The sequence below is a fragment of the Bidens hawaiensis genome, unplaced genomic scaffold (assembly GCF_021521415.1).
Source record: "Bidens hawaiensis isolate Kalapana, Puna unplaced genomic scaffold, B.hawaiensis_p1.1 tig00032156_1, whole genome shotgun sequence".
Classification (NCBI taxonomy): domain Eukaryota; kingdom Viridiplantae; phylum Streptophyta; class Magnoliopsida; order Asterales; family Asteraceae; genus Bidens; species Bidens hawaiensis.
The window spans coordinates 8083-29146 of NW_027495465.1; the positions used below are offsets into that span (position 1 = coordinate 8083).

A 21064-nucleotide genomic window follows, 5' to 3' on the forward strand; every position below is an offset into this window, starting at 1 on the left:
AAAAGGGCGAAAAACGAGCTAAAACGAGCCAAAACGGAGATCCGGAACGCGTCAGGAATGGTCAGAACAGAGAACCAGTCAGACCTCCGCGCGAAGGGGGAGGCCAAATGGCCTCCGCGCGGCGCCTAGGCAACACTGGGCTTAATTAATTTCGTTTTCGCTTAATGACGGGCCTTGTTTTGGTTATTTAAACACATTTAACTTAAACCTGACTTAACCTGAAACCCTTGGCCGTTTTGGAGAGACTTTGGAGCCATCTTTCGCGTTTGTTGGTGATTTTGAAGGCGAGAGAACATCCGGTGAAGAGCTACACATTAACATCCGGTGATAGGTTGTTGATAGATCTTTGCTTGTCGGGATTGCTAGATTTAGTTCTTCGTAAGGAGTCCGTCTAGGTTTGATTGTCAGCTTAGTCTATTAAGTTAATTGAGTCTGCTTTGCTATCTTTTGAATTCCGCGCTGTAAGGTAGGTTTTCGTCATAAAAGATACTTAGACATAAGCGTTTAAATAACCGTAAGGAAGTTTAATATAAAACTGGCGAGTCTTAAAACTTGTTAGAAATCCATAAGCGTCTTCTTGAAGTTCAAGGATCCTGTTCGGGTTTGTCAATGGTCTATTTTATGATCCTAGTTCCATAACTTGCGTTTTCCATTTAATTAATAACCGTAACTTTGGGGATTCTGACCTGGATAGTTATTTTCATCATCTGAATTAATCTAAGTGTTTGATTGCTTATTAGTTAAAATAATTAGGGTTAAAGGTTTATTAATTAATTAATTAAGTTTAATGTAATGATTATGTTTTATTATTATTATATTAATTAGGTTTAAGGTTTTAATAGTTTAATTATTAGTTTAATAGTTAATTAGTTATTAGTTTTAATTATTAGTACTAATTCCCCCTCAAATATTATTAATAAATAGTCGTGTATTGTAGTTGAGTCTAATTTGCTAGTTTCGTAATTTTAAGAGTCTGTGGGTTCGATATCCGGACTTACTAAACTGTACTAGAGTCGACCGGTACACTTGCCGGTTAGTAGTTTAGTATAGTTTTAGAGAGTCTAGAGTATTACTTAGTGTCTATATTAGCGTAATTTTAGTTAATAATTATTAGACTACTTTTAGCACATCAAATAATTTTCCAAATTTTTGAATCTTTCATTTTGGCATAGTGTTCAAAACGAAATTTTCATTCACTGAACCCCTCATGGGACAGTAGGTGAGGTATACGAGTAGCAGTGCCCTTGATGGAATCAAGTTCTTGATGGAGTGACGAGTTGGTGGAATTGCTACCATTAGTTAACTAGGCCATTTTAAACAGATTGGATATTGTATCTAAGTCCAATTGAAATTTAAGTCCAGTAAAGTGGTCCAAGTCCAAGAAGAACAGGCTCAAAGCAACAGACTGGGCTGAGAACACGTTGAAACAGGTTGACCGAGAACCAAGACTTTGACCAAATGTTGACCGAAAACTCAGACTTTGACTAAGTGTTGACCAAAAACAAAATCTTTGACCAAATATTGACCGAAAACTCCAATCTTTGACCGAGAACTCAAATCTTTAACCGAGAACTCCAATCGTTTGACCGAAAACAGCAATCTTTGACCGAGAACAAGGTGTTTGACCACAGATATGACCGAGAACTACCAGTTATCCGAGAACAAACTGTCACCGAACACAATAGTTAGCCGAGAACTAATGTTTCACACCCAATAGTCAAGCAAGATGTAACAAACTTCCAAATAAGGTGGGATTTGATTTAACTTCCAAATCAAATCAAATCTATATCCAAAAATAGTCCTATCTTCTTCTCCAATCACAGTGAATTGCCGAAATTTAACAACACCGCCAAAACTTGAAATCTTGAATCCGTTGATACCACAATAACGAGCCTGAATAGGTCTGAGGCTCTGATACCAATTTTAAGTCCCGAATCTGGATCACTATAATAGCAAATACGTTGATACCACAATGATATCAATATAACAAGCATAGGTGCGAAAAACCTATACTCGGTGATTCAAGAACACGAATTAATACAAGATGGTGACACAAGATTGCTTCAAACCACACGTATATTAGCAAATACATCTGGTGCTTAAGCACTTATAATGATGCGAATGTAAAATGAACAACTGGTCAAAACCAACAACCTTAACCCTATACACAATATGACATATATATATATAGGTAAACCAACACTGGCCCAAAAAGAATAAAGCCCACCGAGAACACAAATGCGTTCTCGGTTTACATAGAACCCGCACCCAGCCCATTATAACTCTATTAAGTACAAACCACATAAACTTGGCCCAACAAGGCTTCCCACCAATTATATTCTTTGCACGTGTGTCAAAGGGAGTTGGTGGGCGTCGTTGTCATTTGATATTGACATGTCGTACTATGTAGTACTATTGACTATGTGTTGTTCATCCCTTATTGGGCGTCATTTATGATGAATATCCTTCTTTTTTGCACCATGCTCGTGGAGATCTTTGGCGCTCCTGAGGTGTGAGAGAATGTTTGATTCACAAGGACGTAACATTCATCAGAAACCATGGCGCATGGTCGTATAACCGACGAGAGTATTTATCGTGTGTTTATTGGTGGGCTTAGTACCCTACCTCTACAAAATTCTACGAATTTCTTCTTGATACATGTTTGAACTTAAATACACTGTGAGAGTGGCTTCTTCGGAATTGATATTGAATACATTTTCAATTGAACTCGAAAAAATCAGGCCGGAATGAAACCCGTATTCAACGGACTCGAATTAATCGTGTTTCTAGGTAATGGTTGTAGTAGAGTCAAAGCAGATGATGTTGTGCTTTTGAAAGTTGAAGATTTATCAATAAGGTTATTAATTAAAGATACTGAGAGTGGAATGGAGCTGTTACCGGAGGTGGACGTGCTGGAGATCAACCCAAATCGTCCATCGGATCTGAAATAACAATGGATGAAAAAGAACCATCTGATTAAAGGAAGTCAAAATATGGAGAATTGGGATGGAAATATGAAAATATATGATCATGAAGAAGGTCAACGGTTGATGAAAATTTTTCATAAATGGTATTTTTATTAAAGTTGTTTAAAAAATAGTATGGTTTTGAAAGATGGTTACAAAATTGGTGTAATTGTGGTTGGTGTAACCGTGGTTTGAAACAACGGTTTGGGTATTTTTCTATAAATGTGTTAGTTGTGTATTTCAAAAAGTAATAATTTTGATTAAAATACGGCATGCCGTGGTTTCAAAACACGGATTGTATAAAAAAATAAAACCTAATATCACTTCTAACTGTGTGGTGGATTTGCTGTCAAGCCGTGGTTTGAAACCACAGTTGATTTTTTTAGTACTAATAAGTTTGTATGTTCACACATTTTGTTTAGTTTCAGTCATTCCATGATTTCAACCGTGGTTTGGTTTTCTTTTCTTTCTCTTTCTTCTTCAATTTATTTAGGATGTTCAAACTTATTTTGTTTTTTCTTCTTTGAGATGACATTTCACTAGTTTTCTCTTTTTTTTCAACTGTTTTAGTCACTTGAATTACATACTCATATTTTCCATACTATCCATTAATGTACTATATTTTTCATTTGAAATTTAGTACTCCATTTGTCTCATTAAAAGTGTGATGGTTTAAAGTTCAAGGTATATTGAAATTGGCCTTGGAAATTGGGTCCCTTTATATTGTTTATTAATGTTAGTTGCTTGTGTTTAAGGATAAACTTGAAAATTGGCTAATAAATTTTGAAAGTAGACTGTTGTAATAGAACAAATAAAAGAGAAAATATGGACTCTTGTAATAGGACGAAGGGAGTAGTTATTAATACATGCAATATAATTGTATAAATATACTGAATTTGATATTCTTATCAAACTCTTCATAAAAATTACAAGCTTCGTATACACAGTGGCAAAGCTTGGGCTTCGTCACGGCGGTGACCTAAGTCACGGACCCAAACATTTTCAGGTAGACGATTCAGTTCGTGTCGGTGATTTGGGTTAGTGGTTCGGTTCGGATCGGATCAAACAATTTGACATCCATATATCTAATTTCTTTTTCATTCATTCAAACGATTGTTCTTATAATAAAAAAAACTAGATAATTTTTTAACCAACAAATACCTAAAATATTCATAATAATGCGAGAGCCGAGAGGAAGGGTGAGTACCTTAGAAGAAGAATTACAAAGCAGCTCGACGACCTTTAAGATTTTTGAATTCCTCAATTGTGGATTCCGAATCAAATGTTTCAGCAATTTAATTTTCTATGTAAACCACCAAGTTATTCGCGAGATACTAATCTGACGTATTATTGCGAATGAGATTCTTGAATAATTTCTTTGCTAAAAACCCCCTCTCTGTTGTTACAATAGAAACTGGAAGTGTCAAGATTAGTCGAACCACTCTATCAATCAAATAGTACGTCCCATGTTTACGAGTTTTCACAAGACTTTCGCATAAATCAGATTTACTTGAAACACCACTTAGATTATTTGGTATTTTTGGGAAACAGGTTTCTTATTCCAAAATCTAATCCCGTTCTTTTTTTATGTTATATTTAATGGGTGGTTGTGGTAACATAGTTTTGGTGTTACTTGGGGAAAGGAAAAAGAAGATGGTGTCTTCATAAATTATTTTTGTGATTTAATTATTCAATATAAATTCTTTTAATGTTGATATATAGTAAAGTTACCATTTTACCATCACATGCCCAACATATACCCTCATTTAATTGACTTTTTAGATGATCGTTATTCTAAAGGACTAAAAACGAGACATGTTATTATATAAAAGATAAAAAAGTGAAAGTAAATTTTTTAAGGACCTTTTTCTTAAATTGATTATGTTTAAAGGATAAAAATGTATTTTTCTATAACTTTACTTAGTTTTTTATATATGTTGTTTTGTGTAAATATTTTACTTTGTTTTTATTTATATGTTGTTTTGTGTTAATAAAACAACAATGTTAGAGCTATAATTTTAAGTAATACCATGCAATTATCTATTTAATATACATTAAGTAATACCTTATAATTTATAAAATTTTAAGGTTTATTATGTAAAGTGATTTTTTTATCATAAAAAATATATTATCTCTTAAATTATTTGTTGCGTCGATATCAAGTTTATGAAAAGTGATTTTTTTATATCGTGTACCAATTAAACACCGGCCTTCATTAAAAATCGTCCTTTGTTTATTTACTATTAATGACCGGCATTTGTATTGTTTAGTAGAGTGTTGATTTCGCTATAATGTCAAAAGAAAACAATATATCAAGAAGTAAAATATCAAGAAAATAACTTACAAGCAGGGGAGGTTTGAAGGGTGTGTGAGCCGCACCATCGGCTGTGGCACATAAGTTTCGAGAGTACAATCTTTTTTATACATATTACATATATATATTTTTTTATAAATTATAAGGTATAAAACTTTTTTAAGCACGTATGTGTTATTTTTTTAGTGTGTACATGATGTACAGAGGAGATCCATTATATTCATTTTTTATGATGATCAGAAAATTCTGAAACCAAAATAAAAGCCACTAAGCCGGTTACATTACCAAATATTCGTTTAAGGAAGCAAAATATAGTATTATTATATAATACAATTTAAGAGTGTGGTGCCCCAAAGTCTCTATTGGACCACTTTGCGGCACCTTGTTAGTTCTTTTTGGATTGTTTTAGTTTCGGCTCGTAATAAACGTAATGAAAATCGATCGAATGTCAATTTTGTTTTAATTCCGCTACCGTAACGAACGTGGCGGAAGTCGACTGAATTCGAGTAGACTCAATGTGTTTTGTTTTATCTCCAGTACCGTAACAAACGTAATAAAAACCGATCGAATGCCGATTTTTTTGTTGTTTTATTTTTTCTTAGTTCCAGTACCGTAACGAACGTGAAATAAACCAATCGAATTTGCATAGACTCACCCCCTCAACGCCCAAGATCGATGATGGTCGGGTTTTACCAATGGCCAAGTATTATCGGCTAACTTTACCCCATTGGTCCACCTCAAATTTTGTTATTTTTTGTTTTGGTTTTAGTTTCAATGCACTAACACATGTAACAGAAACTGACTGAATTCGCGTCGACTTACCATTTCAGTACTTGCGGCTGACAACGCTTAGATTTTATCATTGCATGGATTTTACCGGCCGGCTCGGCGCAACGCACCGGGTAAAACACTAATTTCTTATAGGTTTGAATTACACTAAATAATAATAGACATGAAACAATAAATTGCAATACTTGAAAATAACACAACATTATACTTTTTTTCTATTTAGCTAACATCATATAGCATTAAGTATTCCTAAATCACCTATTCATCGGTGAAAAAAACTGTACCACAGAAAGAAGTCACGAGAGAGAAGAGCTTTCGTTTTTCACTAGATTTTAAATTACATTATAAAATACATTATTTCAATATTATTTATATTCAAGCAGCCATTTATTTATTTAACCATTTTCCATTATATACATAAGCTCAGCCGGCCAACGTCGGCAGTCTTACATATAATATGAACTTGATTGTCATCTACTTCTACATAAAAAAGTTTGTATTTGGAAATTAGCAAAACAAAGTCTTGGAAAACCCATTAGCAAACTATGGGTTCTTCTTTCAGTTGTTGTGATTCAGACAAGGTTAATGAAGGGTATGCAAAATGTAATTAGGGTTACAATAAAGTTCTTTTTATCATACATATGTAAATGGTATATCATGTTTCTCAGGATTCCATCAAGCAATGGTCACTCTCCATGGAGAATCTTTACAATCAAGTTGTTGCATTCAGCCACTAATGGTTTTAGTGAAGATAACAAGCTTGGAGAGGGGGGTTTCGGAAGCGTTTTCTGGGGCAAAACGTCCGATGGTCTTCAGGTAAGATTTGTAGTTATGTTTTCTTTCTGATTTAACCATGATATGTTGTAGTGTTCTACAATGTAAATCCTTGTTACAGTTTTAGGATAATTTATCAAGTTACTTATATCACTCTTGGTGTGACTAGACCAGAAATTTCTATAATTGAGTAAAATTTATAGGTCCAGAACTGTTTACATTTGTGTTGGTCATTAATTGTAAGATTTTTTTTGACATCAAATTAAAGATTTACTTGTCTAACGAATACTATTCAAGATATGCCACTTACTAATTAGGCAAATGGACTAATTTGTTTATTTGTTTGTTTTTTTTTTCTTTTACTAAATAGGCAAAGAGTAAAAAATCGCTTAATATAAATAGACATAACCAATAAAAGATAGACACATAATCTCTTTAGGCATCACCAATTCACCAGCTGCTAAGCACTACCCCCATACAACATTGAAATATGCTTAGGCACCTTGATACTTAGACACCTCTCAAGGCTAAGCGCACTACCCTATACAACCTTGAAATACGTTTAGTCACATTTGTAGCATATACGCTGATACTTAGGCTCCTTCGAAACCTAAGTACACTGCCTTATATATACAATTTGCAATACACTTATTCTTACACCTATTTGGAGCTTAAACACACTTGTCCATACAACCTTGAAAATACACTTGGGTACCTATGTAGTCAATTTATATTTCAATTATAAACATATGTTTGTCACTAAGCATTATGTGGTTTTGTGTATATTTTAGATTGCAGTTAAGCAACAGAAATCGATGAATTCAAAAGCTGAGATGGAATTTGCGGTTGAAGTGGAAGTTCTTGGCCGGGTTCGACACAAGAATTTGTTGGGACTAAGGGGTTATTGTGCTTCAGCCGAACAAAGACTTATAGTCTATGATTATATGCCTAATCTTAGTTTGTTGTCTCACCTTCATGGCCAGTTTGCTGCTGAAGTTCAACTTGATTGGAAAAAGAGAATGAAAATTGCTATTGGATCGGCAGAAGGACTATTGTAAGCTTCACTAAACACCTTTTTCATATACTCTTTGGATAAATTTTCACATAAAGAATATTATAGGCTTCAATAAACACTATAAAAATTAAACACACTTTTACTAACTAATCACCCACGGATGGTTTGTCAAGAAAAATTTTTTGGAACTTAATAGGCTTATATTATAATTAGTAAATTAAACTACTTAACTATTAGTCATCAAATGCACCAAAATGACATTCCTATATATACACCTTTTAGATATTTTGTGATGTTGAAAACAAAGGTTTCCAATTTTAAGTAATGCCGGCCCTTGGAATGGAAATATTCCCAAGATTCCAAGAAGGTGGCGGAAGCTATTTGAAAGGCCGTCTATGTTGGTTGGGTATTTGTTTCGATGTCTATTTTATAAACTTTATGGTCAAACATGTATATTTTAATAATTTTTCCTCTCATTAAATTATAAAGATTTGATAATTTTATATATTTTTCATAACAAATGATAATATAACATACATTTGTCTTTCTTTTTCTAGTCAAATGGACGTGCTAAACTGGCCCAACAAATAAATAAATTCAATTATAGCATGCAGAAAAGTTATTAAAATTGTTCATAGAAAGGTCATTGTAATAAAAGTTGTAGAACACATTCGAAACTATGATTAAAAGTTGTAATACTCATACGTTATAGGGAGTATATATTTTAAACACTTTGCTCAGTATTATAACATAATCTAGACTTAGTTATTTAAGTTTATTATTATTATTACAGTAGGGTTAGATTAATTAGTTTAGAGTGATTATGTAAACATAGAAAGTAAACTGTTTAGTACAATTGTAGGGCTGAGTCGGTTTCATAATCGACACACATCTTTTCTGTATGTTTATATAGGGGTGTCAAGAACGATTATAGTCGTCTATCATTCTGTAATTCACATCACAGATTCATTAATAATACACATGTTCTTCATGATTGTCATTTGATTCCAACACTCAGTTTGGATTTCTTTCCTCTAGCTTATATTCTAACATATTTGATGTTGCAGGTACTTACACCATGAAGTTACACCCCACATAATCCACAGAGACATAAAGGCAAGTAATGTCCTCCTAGACTCCAACTTCGAACCACTAGTCGCTGACTTCGGATTCGCCAAGCTAATTCCAGATGGTGTTAGCCACATGACCACTAGGGTCAAGGGCACACTAGGTTACTTAGCGCCTGAATACGCCATGTGGGGTAAGGTCTCCGAAAGTTGTGATGTTTACAGCTTTTGCATTCTTCTCCTATAATTCGTAACAGGACGAAAACCGATTGAGAAACTTCCGGGAGGTGTAAAACGAACCATAACCGAATGGGCTGAACCTCACATTGAAAAAGGAAGGTTTCGTGACTTGGCTGACCCGAAATTGAGAGGCAATTTTGACGAAGATCAGTTGAAACAATTCATAAATGCGGCTGCACTTTGTGAGCAAAGTGAGCCCGAAAGGAGGCCGAATATGAAGGAAGTTGTGAGGCTGCTTAAAGGGTATGAACCTAATGGGAATATGATGCAGTTGAGGTTAAAGAGTGTCAAATATGGTGATGATCTTGTGGCTAAGGATCAAGCTAGTGATGATGACGATGAAGATGATTATGACGGGGATCGAAAGGATGATGCGTATGATGAAAGTGATGCTTATGGAGTTTTTGGTGCCATGAGCAATGTGCAGAGGATGCATGATCCATACAAGAGGTATGCAGACAGAATGGGAAAGAAAGGATGATTACTATCTTTTGTTTAACCAATTGAAAACGTCTAAAGTACCATATTTTCGGATGCTGATCTTGGATCTTACAAAAATATCTTGTTTAATCTCCATATGCTGATAAGTATCTGTTTAAACAGAATTTCTATGTATCTTTAAATTATTTGTTATATAAATTGGTATTGTAAATTACAATATTCTTAATACATTGCCAGTTGGTATTGTTGAAAACTTAACTCTAAAGCATATATGAATGTATAAGGAAAATTATCAAAGTAGGAATCTTGACAAATCTTTTACAAAATAGACATTGAAAATTTTGTGTAATATACGTTGGCCACATAAGTTGCTTGGGCACCGACCAAGCCATACTTTTCGTCCTCCCAATGCATGTTGGTGCAATATGTTAGATGACATATGTCACTCGAGGCTACCTCTTTGACATGAATTTATACTTGTGGGCACCTGGATAGCCCTCTTAGTCAAGCTATGTAGCCTGCTTATCAAATTTAGGTGAATGAGGTAGCTTTGAATTGACATAGGTTATCATTAGACAAATTTTCTGTAGGTCCTTAGAATGAATCAAACAACTAAAGTTCTTAGATCAATCTCACTACTAGCTAGCGGAAATCACTTGCAGAGAACCCAGATCTCGGATCTGGTTTCTTTGAGTTATTACCGGAATTGGTAAGGGAGAAGGAAGTAGAGAGAAGTTGGTGAGAAGATAAGATATTTGTTTTTGCAAAAGGTTGGGATGTGCATGGATAAGCTTCCTTATTTATAGGGAAACATCCCATGCCCCATTGTATTATGCTTTCCCAATGGGCTCATTATACATGGCCTCGGGCCGAAACATACAATCAAAGAAACCGGCAAGCGAACTAAATACATCGTGAATGGACTAAACAATTACAAAAGACTAATATACAAACGTTACCCTACAACTCCCTATAGTATTTAGTATTTGATCCGTCGGCTTTTGTCTTCAGTCGGTCTCATAGTCGAAGCCGGACTCGCAGTTAAATAGTTGATTGTCAACAAGATAATGAACAAACTTGTTGAACTTCTCAACTATTCCATTCGTGTTGTCCCATCGGTACATCTTCGATGTACCCAGTGGGGAGTTATACAACATGAGGAGATCTTCTTTGTTGAGCGCGACAATTTCGTGTTCATCAAAGAAGCAGAGGTGGTGCATGTCTTTGCAATGAATCACTGCTTCGCTCGTGATGTTGTCAAACTCTTAGTACAAATTGCTCGCCCATCATTGTGAGTTTTGTATCTCCACATATTTTTTTTTCTGGTTACTGGTTCAACTTCCGTTGGGTACAGAAGGACTTACCCTTGTTGAGTTTGAAGTAAGTGTAATCCTTCTTTCATTGCTTTCTTAAAAACCAGTTAAACGATCCCTTGAAATCCTTCTCTGTCATGTACTGAACTACAATTCTTCTAAAGTAGTTCATGTCAAGCTCGGACAGAGTATGCATGTAGGTCAGATCTCCATTGGCTCGTTTGATCGCCCAAGTTTCACTGCTAGGGTGCTATTTACAGTAGACGATTGGAGAATCATCTAGGTAGGGATAGATTCGGTCTTGAATGCTCGCTCGGTTGCTGCTTAAGTAGAATTTGTTCTTTCGTCGTCTTGTAGCTTGAGACGTTTTTGCAGCAGTAGCAGTTTGAGCAAGAAGAGCCAACACAGTCTCATCATGAACTGGAGTATCCATGTTCGGATAGTAGTTGATCCCATCATTATCATCTTTATTTTCTTCTTCTTGTTTGACGACTTCTTGAACGGGAGAGTCGGTACCTTCAATGTCATCAACATTAAAAACAGAGGAGATCTCAACCTCTAACGCAGCATCCGCATCTCTAACTTTCCTTGCGGGATCGTCAGACGCATCCCTTGGCGAGTCCTCCTCTTGTTGACTTGCTTGATTTCCACCAGTAACACCATCACCACCATCATCATCGTCACCATTACTACCACCATCTTGCAGTTCATCATAGCTGTCATGAGGATCATCATCCTCATCATTATTATCTTCACCCTTTTCATCACCTTCTGTATAATCATCTGAGTCATCATCATCAGAATCATCACCGTCGTCATCATCACCTTGAACAACATTCTCTCTAACAGCTGGAGAAACTACAAGTGCAATTGTAGTAGCACCACCTTGACTAGTACTTGCGGCAATAGTACCAACAACAGTCGTGCTCATAATGGTTCCAACAGCCATGATTGGTTCATCACCAACATCAACAACATTGCTATCACTAGCACCCTTCTTGACAAATCCAAAAACAAATCCCATCTAGACTGCTTTGATCTCCAACACGTCTAGCATAACCAACAAGATTAGCAATAGCGTGACGTTTCTTCTTGCTCTGCTCATACCCTTGTTCTCCAACCGGCATCCATCCTCTAAACATCTCCACTAACCGATTCCTCATATCCTCAACTTCATCATCTTTCATTCACATGACCTTAGTTGTAGCAAGATAATGATTCACAAGACCCTCGTTGATTTGGTCTTGATCATTGTTGAGGTTTGTTTGCTCTTCGATCTCTCTCTCCAGTCGTTCAATCATCAATCTTAGTTCGGAGGTTTAACCAATTAAGGTGCCCACATTCCGTGTTGAAATAGAGTCACCCTCCTATAAACGAACATGTGAATCAAGAGTCTCCCATTCATTCAAAGCTCGATCAACACTTGATTCTAGCTCCCTCCTAAGATTTTGAGCAAAGGTTGATGAGGAGGGAAGATCAGTTTCATGGTGAGAGACCCTTGGTTTAAGTCTAATAACATCATTTGCCAGTTGTTGCTGTCTGTTCACCCGGTTCTTCAAAATATCAATACGAAGTCTCTAACTCTTGATCAGGGCTTTATCAACCTTCTCGTCGTGCTCCATTTGAGCCACCCGAGCAGCCAGATCATCCCTCTCTTTCATAACCCGTTCATTCACCGCTTGCTGATCTTTCACAAACTTTATAAACAAATGTTTCTGTTTTACCCTTTTCTCGTTTGACTCTTCCAGAGCTTGAATCCTATCGAGGATAGGATTCTGACATACTGGAGATCTCCTTGACTTTCCGCTGGATAAGGGAATGGCAGATATGATAGGGCTTTGGGTGGTTGAGGTGGTTGAATGGTTGTTTGGGTTGGCATGGTGATGGTTTGGGTAGGCAATGATGTGGTTATGGCTAGGGGTAGGCTAATAAGTTGAGGTGGTGGCTGGTGTGGTGGTTTGGGTTTGAGTTGATGATGCAAAGGTTGAGGTCCAGAAAGTTGTACCTTTGATTGGGGATGTGAATTGGTACGTTGGTGAGCAAAAAGGTGAGGAAGTCCTAGGTGGTGAAAAGGTTTGATATGTAGGCTCGGTTTCGGTTTGGATAGTGGATATGGGTAAGTTTTCAAAGATAGATGACATAGGTTCATCTAATTTTGAAGGTGAGGTCTTGGGAGGAGTGACAGATTCATCTAAGAGTCTCCTAGAGGTGGTGGACTTGGTTTTGTTTTTGGTCTTGGGTTTGGACACGTGGATTAGTTTGGCCTTATGTTTTTGTAATGTGCGGGATAATGTGGTTGGTTAGGTTGGTGAGGTTCGGCTTGTGTAGTGGGAGGTGATTGTTTCACACCGGAAGTCGAAGGAAAGATTACCTTTAACGAAGTCGGCGTCTTGGAAGACCCAGACTTCTTGGAGTCCTTAGCCTTCTTAAATCGTTTGAGGGGACGCTCGGGTTCCTCTTCCTCTTCCTCAGTTTGATGGGTAGAACCACCAACAGAAGGCTTGTTAAAAGCCTTCGTTTTTCTTATCATGAAGCCTCTTGGTTCTATGATCGGTTGAAACCTTCCACATCGGTTTCAGTATCCGTGGCTTCAATATCATCCATGTCTTCACCAATCTGACCATTGTCATCTCCATCATCCCCACAATCTCCATCTCCTCCTTTATCTTCTGTCTCTTCATTATCAGGTTCGGTATCAACAAAAAGACTTAACTTAGAACCAGGTTCTTGCCCTCGATACTTGTATCCACTCCTACCAACATGCTCCAACAAAGCCTTGAAAACCGTTGTTTTACCATATTCACATGATGAGGCTCAAATGGTGGTACCACATTTCCGTCATCATCAACCTCTTCTGAATAGACCGTTCTTGGAATGTTCTTCTACACGCCATCCAGAATTTTTTGAACAAAGCGAGGATACATTCTCTAGGTTTTCTTCGAGAGCACATTTGATTGCATGCACTGGAAGAACAATCTCAAGAAGTAGTATTGCACTTTGTTGGTCAGACAAGCCATTATTCCGACCACTCAATCTTCAGTTTGTCAAAACTGCCTTTTTACTTAGATAAACAGTGAGCAACAACGTGGAATAGAAACTTCCAATATGCCAACAAGCAAGGTTGCAAAAGTCGCTAGGCGCTCCCAGGGCAGTCGACTAGGAAGTTGCGAGTACTCGGTCTAGGTGGAGTGTACTCGGGGAGTACTTGGACATGATATTTTATAAAGAAATTCATTTTTTCAAAGATTGTATATGTCAAATATTAAAAGTTTACTAAATATTCTAGAAAATACAAACGAAAAATACAAAAACAAACAATAACACGTACATATTAGTTCAAGTCAAAATTGATGAATGACTTAACTCAATCAAACTTAAATAAGAAGTTTGCAAGTTTAGAACTTTGAATCATATGATAACAATGGTGGTTGCGAGTTTAGAACTGAAATTAGTTTGCGTCTTAGCGTGAAAAGAAAAAAAGTAGTGGCGGGCTCGAGGAGAAATTGTGTTTTTTTTATAAAAGTCAAAATTTTGTAAAGACCAAGTTGGACCGCCTAGGTCGTGTAGAGCCACCTATGTCCGAGTTGGACCGCCTAGGGCCGATTCTAAGTTTTTTGACCTCGGAGAGGAAAAACGGTGCAGTGAAGTGCCGAGGAGCGCCTAGGCGCCGAGTACTCGGCCGCCTAGGCCGAGTTTTACAACACTACCGGCAGGTGTCTTTCCTCGCATGTCTCCATGTTACGTCATATCCAATATCCTTCCCATACACTTCCGAATCCTTCTTCTCAAAGCACTCAGAAGAATGATGTGGGTCATCTTTGATGTTTAGTACGTCCTCTGTGATGGTCAATTTTTGCTTAGCCACGTCAGTAGTGATAGTATGCCCATTTTCACCGTCTTGGCATTCAACCAAAATTCGTCCACCCAACAACTGTGATCTCCGAGTTAGCAGAGATAACATGCATTAGGGGGCATTCCCGAAGCCCCTTGATCATGGAGGTGAATACTTTGTTGTTGTTCTTCTTCTTCCGTGGAAGAGACAATACATGTTGTGTTTCTACATGAGAACATAAGGCAAACATTAGAATTTATCATTGAGTTTAAACATAAGGATATTTATGTACAAACAAAGATATACTAATCAATATTAACGATTTAACATATATATATATATATATATATATATATATATGTATACAACAAGATTAAACTTTAAATAAAATTAAGAGTTAAAAAAATAACAAATGAAATAAAATTAAGATAAAATAAAATAAACCAAATTTTAAAACATGTTTTGAAAATTGCCAAGTATTTAGGAATCAAATCGAGTTTTATTGAAGAGATTCGAGTTGGATAATATTTGATGAAAATATTCAAAGTATAAACCAATCGAATCGAGTAAAAAACGAATCGATCGAGTTTATAAGGAATCTAATCTAGTTTAGTTTGAATCTAATCGAATCATGAGATTCGATTTGATTGAAAATGAATTAGATTGGATTATATTTTAGATATTCGATTAGATATGAGTTACAATCAATTCGAATCATTCTAAGACTGATAAAGGTTAAATTTTGTCCGGATATAAACGAATCGAATCGAGTTTCAAGCCAATCGAATCGAGTCTGGAACTCGATTCAAATGGTTTGGAATTCAATTCGAATTGTTTGAATATCAATTCAGTTAGTTTCCTTTTGCCTTAAAGAAATCTTCAGTGAGTAGAGTGATTCGAATCAAATTTGAAATCGATTTGAATGGTTTTCAAACTTGATTCGATTCAAACTGAACTCCAATCAAATATCACGCTTTGTCCAAATCTTTTGCTTTCTCTTTATATGGGTTCTTCCAAACCCGTAGAAGGTTTATGGGCAGTTCTTTCACATATTCAAACACTTTGCACGGGTCAATTAAACCCAATATGGTCCGAAAATGACCTAAAATCTAAAAACGATACAAATGCAAACAAAAACTCAATTAAATCATCACCAAGGTCCCTTAGGACAGCGATGATAAGATTACAATATCAACATAAGCAAAGAACAACATATTAAACCCCCTTTTTGAACCAAGAACAATCCATTAGTGACTGATGAAGAACAGATCAAAATTAAACATGATTTCAACCAAGGAAGATGGATTATCGTTGGTGTTGAAGGTCCATCTTTGATAATTATCAAGTGTAAACAACGAAGATTGAAGCTGATTTGATTGAAAACTAGGGTTTGAAGGTTAAAAGGGTGGTGGAGAAGATAAGCTAGAGCGAGAAAGTGTTGAGAGAGTGTTTAGGGAAATGTGAGTGAATAAATGAAAGATATTTTGGTTGGTCATATTTATAGGGTTAGCTTATCTCACAATAGGGTCAAAACATCTTGAGTTTTTAATGATTTTACACTCTCAGCCCCCGAACTCTGAATATATATTTACAGATTTAAATCCAAAAAATATTTTCACACGAAATCCGAACACTTAAAAATATACAAGATATATTTTTGTTGGTCTACCACTAAACAACTTTTGCACAAACGACCTTAACATAAACCCATAAATATTACTAAGAAAAATTAAAATTTAGAATGAAGTAAAAATAAAAATGAAAATAATAAGTAAAAATAAAAATAAACTAAAATAAACCTACTTAAAGTAAAATTTTAAGTTAGAAACAAAATAAACCAAAAAAATAAGATAATTGAAGTAAAGATGAAATCTCTATTATATCTAATATGTTATTAATAAGTATTAAAAGTTTACAGTTTTGGTGTGAAAGATCACGAGACTATATCACATTATCCGTTAACGTCCTAGATCACACTTCTATTTCGATATTATTATGCCAAGAACCCAAAGTCGATTGTAGATATATTTTGTCCACTTTAAACTTAACAAGTACATTGATGTCAATGTGATACGTTAATGTATGTATTAAGCACAATACTTATGTGGTCCTCATTTAAACCAAAAAATTATTGACTCCATCATACCTCGAGCATAGTTTGTGTTTATCAAATCACCTCAGCTTATATATACTTTTTGCAAACTATTTCAAATAATAAATGTTGAACCATGGACTTATTTTCCAAGTTCAGACTTACATGCCTTCATATAAAGTGTTTAGAACTTACATGTTTCCCCCACGTTACGTGATTCTAATATACCCCTTTTTGCTTGTTAATTATCAACATTTTTTTTGCTAAAATTAAATTCTGTTAATCACTTTGCAGTTTTTCTGCTTTATCATTTTGATTTTCAATATTTGTATTTTAAACAAGAATAATTTTTATGGTTATCAATCACTAACAGGCTCATGTATGACTGGCTAAGAGCATTTTTCCCTTCATCGATATGACTTATATTGGAGTCCGCAACTGCTTCATGAATGTGTAACCACTAGCATTGGCGAAAATTTGAGTTTATATCACTATGACCCTTACTCGATTGTCAAGCCTATCTACATATCAAGCAATGATCTTGTTGGCTTTTGATATAATATTTTCATGTGCTATGATAATTAAAGACATTTTCTTATCATTATTCAAAGGTCACATCGATTTCTCAAAATTTTATAATTTTATATTATTCGACTCTCTCTTAGTAGGAGCTCCCTCTAAATGGTAAAACATTTTAAGTTACTTTTTAATTTTCATAATAATATAGTAAAATACAAGACTAAGTAAAATATATAGGGTAAACATAAAATATTTTTGGTTAGTCAGGTGACTTAATTTTTTCTTTACTTAAGATCGAACGGAAAATCTTTTTGGTGACTTAAACTTAACTCATTTTCTCCCTCTAAAATTGTGAAATATTTGAAAAATATTTACAATTTTAAAACACACAAAAGGATAAATGAAGTTTAATCAAAGAAATCATACCCAACGAATTTACAAGATATAGAAATCAGGTTCGATCAAAGGCTTTAGTGAAGAGGTCGGCAAAGTTGTGATCTGTGTGGACCCTTTCAATACAGACAATTTTCCAGTCATAACAATCACGAATGAAATGCAATCGGATGTCAGTATGTTTTGTCTTAGAGTGTTAGACCGAGTTTTAACAATAAAAACTGCTGATTCGTTATCACACCTGATGGGGTGTTAAATAAATTCAAACCATAATCCAGCAGCTGATGTTGGATCCATATCACTTGTGAACAGCTGGTGAAGGCAACAATGTATTATGTTTCAACTCTGGAGGTGGATACGGTGACCAGATTTTTGCATTGCAAAGAAATTAACCGGTCTCCCAAGAACTGACATCCTCTTAAGGTTGATTTTTTGTCAAGATTAAATCCCCCACAATCATTGTTAGTGTACGTGTGCAATACTAAAGGGGAGTCCTTGGGACATCAAGGACCTAAGCAAGGCTTGCCCTTTAGATACCAAAAGATACGCTTGACACTGTTAAGTGAGACTCTTTTGGATCACATTGATATGTTGCACATTGACATACAAGGAACATGATATCCGGTCTGCTAGCAGGGTGACACAATAGGTATCCAATCATAGACTGATAAAGGTGTTGATAAACTGGCTTTCCCAATGGATCTGTAGCTAACACAGGTCGAGTAGCAACCAGAGTGAGAAAAGAATTGGCATCCTTGAACCCAAACTTCTGAACAATTTAACCAACGTATTTCTCTTGATGAATCAAAATCCCATCCGACTTATGTTCAACTTGAAGGCCAAAAAAGAAAGTCTTTTCCCCGAACGAACTCATTTCAAACCGAATTTGCATGACCCTTGCGAACTCGCTACACAACTTATCACATGTTCACCCAAAGATGATGTCATTTACACTTGGACAAGAATCTGATCGTTCTTTACCTTCTTGATAAAGAGTGTTTGATTAATAACACCTCTTCTACAACCATTCTTTAAAAGCTGAAAAGCTAATGTAGCATACCAAGCACGGGGTGCTTGATGGAGGCCATATAGAGCTTTATCAACACAGTAAACATAATTGGGATGTTCAGGATCATCAAAACCTGGCAATTGCTTGACATAAATTTTCTATTTCACTTTCACATACAAGAAAGCAGTCTTCACATCCATCTGGTACACTTTGAAGTTCGTGTATGAAGCATAGGACAAAAAGAGACGAATTGCCTCGAGCCTAGAGACAGGAGCATAAACCTCATCGTAATTGAGACCTCCGTGCTGAGAGAAACCTTGAACTACGAGTCGTTCCTTTTTTCTTATTATTTCCCCGTGTCACCCTTCTTGTTTCTAAATACCCACTTCGTACCAATCGGTTTCTTGTTCTCAGGCTTCTTAACCAGCCTCCACACATTGAGCTTCTTGAACTGTAATAGATCCTCTTGCATTGCTTCCACCCAAGAACTTTCCTTGAGAGCTACTTGTAGTCTTTCGGTTCGACCTGTGAAATAACAAAAGAAAAAAAAACAACTGTTAATGGCACCAAATTTGCTCTTTGTTTGGATTCCAGCTGAGGTAGAACCAATGATGTTTTTTTTTGTTGGGTGAGTTTGATGAATGGGTAGCTAGGGAATGTCTTCTACTTCAATGACTGGTCCTGCCTGAAGATCAACTATCAAGCTCTCGATGGTATGCAATATGTGCAGAGCGTTAATTAGAACATCAGTGGTCATCTGAGCAATGTCGGGCTACCACTAATTAGAAGTGCTACTAAAGAACTCTATTGGAATGAGTGACACACAAAAAAATTGCCACTAGAAGGGCTACGACTAAAGCCTTTTAGTGGCACTTTTTTCATCTGCCACTACAAACTTTTGGGCTTTTAGTGACACTCTTTTCGTCTGCCGCTACAAATCATTGGACTTCTGTGGCACTTTTTTGTCTGCCACTACAAATCATTGGACTTTTAATGGCACTATTTTTATCTACCACTATAAACCTTTGGACTTTTTATGTCACTTTTTCTTTGGAATTTTAGTGGCACTTTTTTTTCTTGACTAAAACTTTTGAACTTTTAGTGGCAAGTGTACCGATCACTAATAGTATAGAACTAAGGAAGTCCGAGTATCGAACACAAGGACACGTGAAAACGTTTTTAATACTTAACCCTAACCAAGACTCACCTAAGAATATTTAAATGATTTTTAATGATTAACTACTTAACCTAAATTACTTTAACTAAATTAATTAACTAAACTTAACTTAACTTAACTAAACACTTGATAAAACTTAGAGACTTAACTACAATTGGAGAAAACGTCTACCTAGGTAAGAATCAAATTGAAGGTATAATAAGCTAATGGATTGATGAATCTCACAACACCGGTTTCTAAGGATGACACAACAAAGGTTCACTCAAGGAAGCTAGATCACCTCTCGGTCTCACCAACAGACTGTAACTTACACTTAGTTGATTTTAAGAACAAACCGGGAAACCAATTGTTAAGGTGTTCTAATGTCGACTCTCCTATCAGACTCACCGACACACTCCCCTAATGGAGACGAATACTACGCAACCAAGGATAGAGGAACAATTTAGTTTAACTTAAACTAGATCAACTAATCGCTCACAAACCCAAACCCGACAAGAACCGAACCCGCTCTCGCGCGATCCTAATCCTAACAAGTAAAAGCAATGAGACGAGTTTACTTCTTATCACCTATCGGTCTCTAAGAATGTGCCTACCCGCTGAATCAAATAAATTAACATACCCACTTAAACCCTACGGTTGATTACCCCGCAAACAATCTCTGAACACAAAGTAAAGAGTTCCAACAAGCTAAAATCAATCAAAACCGATTCAATCAAAGAATGAAAGAAGTATATGAGTATAATTAATAAAATAACAGCCACTAAACACAACCTAATTCAATATTAAACCAAACTTTCATTAACAAATCAAGTCATATTAATCAAATAATCCATTTGGTTCATCAAAACCGAACAATAATCATCTAACCTGGGTTGAACATAGAAGTTTAGCCAATCATAATCATTAATGAACAATAGATAAAATAGATATAAATGATAAACATGTTCATATAAATCTGATTACAAAAGGTTTGGATGTCTAAATACCGAAAACGAACTCACAAACGTTAAAACAAGCAAAATCGACAACCGAAGGATAAAAGATAGAACCGTAAGCTTGTCCTCCTTAGTTTCTCCTCTAGAGCAGGTATGGTGGCTGGAAAATATTTTCTAAAATCATTCGT

The 21064-nt window shown here is 35.7% G+C and overlaps 1 pseudogene across 1 annotated transcript; it reads left to right on the forward strand.

Annotated features, from left to right (window-relative positions):
- The first annotated feature begins 6374 nt into the window (after positions 1-6374).
- On the forward strand, positions 6375-10029 carry LOC143583159 (PTI1-like tyrosine-protein kinase At3g15890; annotated as a pseudogene). Its single transcript, XR_013144109.1, has 3 exons — positions 6375-6885; positions 7635-7897; positions 8926-10029. The product of XR_013144109.1 is annotated as a PTI1-like tyrosine-protein kinase At3g15890 (transcript).
- Positions 10030-21064: the final 11035 nt, after the last annotated feature.